A 3,641-nucleotide genomic window follows, 5' to 3' on the forward strand; every position below is an offset into this window, starting at 1 on the left:
CTTCAATAAAATACTGGCAAGCCGATTGCAACAGCACATCAAAAAGCTTATCCACCATGATCAAGTAGGATTCATCCCAGGGATGCAAGGCTGGTTCAACATACGCAAGTCTATAAATGTAATTCACCACATAAACAGAACCAAAGACAAAAACCACATGATTATCTCAATTGATGCAGAGAAGGCCTTCGACAAAATTCAACAGCCCTTTATGCTAAAAACCCTCAATAAACTAGGTATTGACGGAACGTATCTCAAAATAATAAAAGCTATTTACAACAAACCAACAGCCAATATCATACTGAATGGGCAAAAACTGGAAGCATTCCCTTTGAAATCTGGCACTAGACAAGGATGCCCTCTCTCACCACTCCTATTCAACATAGTACTGGAAATTCTAGCCAGAGCAATCAGGCAAGAAAAAGAAATAAAGGGTATTCAAATAGGAAAGGAGGAAGTCAATTTGTCTCTATTTGCAGACAACATGATTGTATATCTAGAAGACCCCATTATCTCCGCCCAAAATCTCCTGAAACTGATAAGCAACTTCAGCAAAGTCTCAGGATACAAAATCAATGTGCAAAAATCACAAGCATTCCTATACACCAATAACAGACTTAAACAGAGCCAAATCAAGAACGAACTGCCATTCACAATTACTACAAAGAGAATAAAATACCTAGGAATACAACTAACAAGGAATGTAAAGGACCTCTTCAAGGAGAACTACAAACCACTGCTCAACGAAATAAGAGAGGACACAAACAGATGGAGAAACATTCCATGTTCATGGTTAGGAAGAATCAATATCGTGAAAATGACCATACTGCCCAAAATAATCTACAGATTCAACGCTATCCCCATCAAGCTACCAATGACCTTCTTCACAGAACTGGAAAAAAACACCTTAAACTTCATATGGAACCAAAAGAGAGTCCACATAGCCAAGTCAATTCTAAGCAAAAAGAACAAAGCGGGAGGCATCACACTACCGGATGTCAAACTATACTACAAGGCTACAGTAAGCAAAACCGCATGGTAGTGGTACCAAAACAGAGATATAGACCAATGGAACAGAACAGAGGCCTCGGAGGCAACACAACACATCTACAACCATCTGATCTTTGACAAACCTGATAAAAACAAGCAATGGGGAAAGGATTCCCTGTTTAATAAGTGGTGTTAGGAAAACTGGCTAGCCATATGCAGAAGGCAGAAACTGGACCCCTTCCTGACACCTTACACTAAAATTAACTCCAGATGGATTAAAGACTTAAACATAAGACCTAACACCATAAAAACCCTAGAAGAAAACCTAGGCAAAACCATTCAGGAAAAAGGCGTAGGCAAGGACTTCATGTCCAAAACACCAAAAGCATTGGCAACAAAAGTCAAAACAGACAAATGGGACCTAATCAAACTCCACAGCTTCTGCATGGTGAAAGAAACAGTCAATAGAGTGAATCGGCAACCAACACAATGGGAAAAAATTTTTGCAGCCTACCCATCTGACAAAGGGCTGATATCCAGAATTTACAACAAACTAAAACAGATTTACAAGAAAAAAACAAACAAGCCCATTCAAAAATGGGCGAAGGATATGAACAGATACTTTACAAAAGAAGACATACATGAGGCCAACAAGCATATGAAAAAATGCTCATCATCACTGGTCATTAGAGAAATGCAAATCAAATCTACATTGAGATACCATCTCACGCCAGTTAGAACGGCGATCATTAAAAAATCTGTAGACAACAGATGCTGGAGAGGATGTGGAGAAATAGGAACACCTTTACACTGTTGGTGGGAGTGTAAATTAGTTCAACCATTGTGGAAGACAGTGTGGCGATTCCTCAAGGACCTAGAAATAGAAATCCCATTTGACCCAGCAATCCCATTACTGGGTATATATCCAAAGGATTATAAATCGTTCTACTATAAGGATACATGCACACGAATGTTCATTGCAGCACAGTTTACAATAGCAAAGACCTGAAACCAACCCAAATGCCCATCGATGATAGAATGGACAGGAAAAATGTGGCACATATACACCATGGAATATTATGCAGCCATCAAAAACGATGAGTTCGTGTCCTTTGTAGGGACACGGATGAACCTGGAAACCATTATTCTCAGCAAACTGACACAAGAACACAAAATCAAACATCACATGTTCTCACTCATAGGCAGGTGTTGAACAATGGGAACACATGGACACAGGGAGGGGAACACTATACACTAGGGTCTGTTGTGGGGGAGTCAGGGGGACAGCAGCGGGTGGGGAGCTGGGGAGAGAGAGCATGGGGAGAAATGCCACATATAGGTGAAGGGGAGGAATGCAGCAAATCACACTGCCACGTATGCACCTATGCAACAATCTTGCATGTTTTTCACATGTACCCCAAAACCTAAAATGCAATTAAAAAAAACACCAAAAAAAAACAAAAACAAAAACAAAAAGTTACGCGTATCCTATACCGTAGTCTGTTAAGTTTGCAATAGTATTGTGTCTTTTAAAAACAATATATGATAATGGATCACGCGCCTGACCAGCCCCGCCCAGCCTTCGCTCTGGCCTACCTGACCGCGATGCGTCTCTCCTTCTCCCCACCTCGTGGCCGGCAGCAGCCCTCCAGCTTCGGCTTGGTGGACTGGCTCTCCCAGAGCAGCTGCCCAGGGCCGACCCACACCTCCTACCGGTGTCTCCCAGGGAGCCTCCTTGCCCGGGGCCAGACATCCGGCACCAGGAGCCCCTCAGGCCGTCAGCATCGAGGAATCTAGGTCCTCCAATCTGCCTGCTCCGGAGAGGACTGTGGCTTCCTTCACCAGGAAGCACATGAGCGCCCTGGAACGTGACTTCCTGCACCACCAGTACCGGGGCCTTCTGGACCGGAAGAGGCTGGCCAGGAAGATGCCTCTCTGCCCAGATAAAAACCTGGTTTCACAACCGGATGAAACACAAACGGCAAATGCAGGACTCCCAGATGAACAGCCCCTTCTCAGGGTCTCTCCACGTGCCCTCGACTTTCCACTCACCATCTTCTGGCCTTGCCAATGGCCTGCAACTGCTGTGTCCTTGGGCACCCCTGCCGGGGCCCCAGGCTCTGATGCTGCCCTCTGGCTCCTTGTGGGGTCTCTGCCAAGTGGAACAAGAGGCCTTGGCCTCTACGTGGGCTTTCTGCTGTGGGCAGCCTCTGGCGTACCACCCCCACAAGCCCAGGAAGTAGCGTTCAGACGCTGGGACCAGTCCTATCCATGGGGCCTTAGGGCCTGTGTGCTCTACCAGAGACAGGTGATTCATTTTGAGGAAGCGCCTCTGACTCCTTGCCTTCCACCCACGTGGTCTGTGCAGATCGGATCTGGCGCCTACCCGCAGGACTCAGCTGTTCTTTCTACATCCTGGCGGCACCTCTCACCCTGACCCATGGAAAAGTTGGTAGATTTCTGGAGAATATGTTTATTAAAACTACCTCTTCACTGAAAGTTAAAAAAAAAAAAAAAAGAGAAAAGAACAAAAATACATGAAAATTACAGAAAACAGCAATATGGTAGATATAAACCCAATATAAATAATTACATCATATCAAAAAGCATAAATGTTCAGACTAGATTTTTTTAAAAAGCAAAGCTGAAGT

General features: G+C 44.4%; 1 pseudogene; it reads left to right on the plus strand.

Moving 5' to 3' along the window:
- Positions 1 to 2,595: 2,595 nt before the first annotated feature.
- On the plus strand, positions 2,596 to 3,312 carry LOC110567278 (homeobox protein VENTX-like; annotated as a pseudogene).
- Positions 3,313 to 3,641: the final 329 nt, after the last annotated feature.

The sequence above is a fragment of the Aotus nancymaae genome, unplaced genomic scaffold, assembly GCF_030222135.1.
Source record: "Aotus nancymaae isolate 86718 unplaced genomic scaffold, 86718_ANA_hifiasm-v0.15.2.pri h1tg000075l, whole genome shotgun sequence".
Classification (NCBI taxonomy): Eukaryota; Metazoa; Chordata; class Mammalia; order Primates; family Aotidae; genus Aotus; species Aotus nancymaae.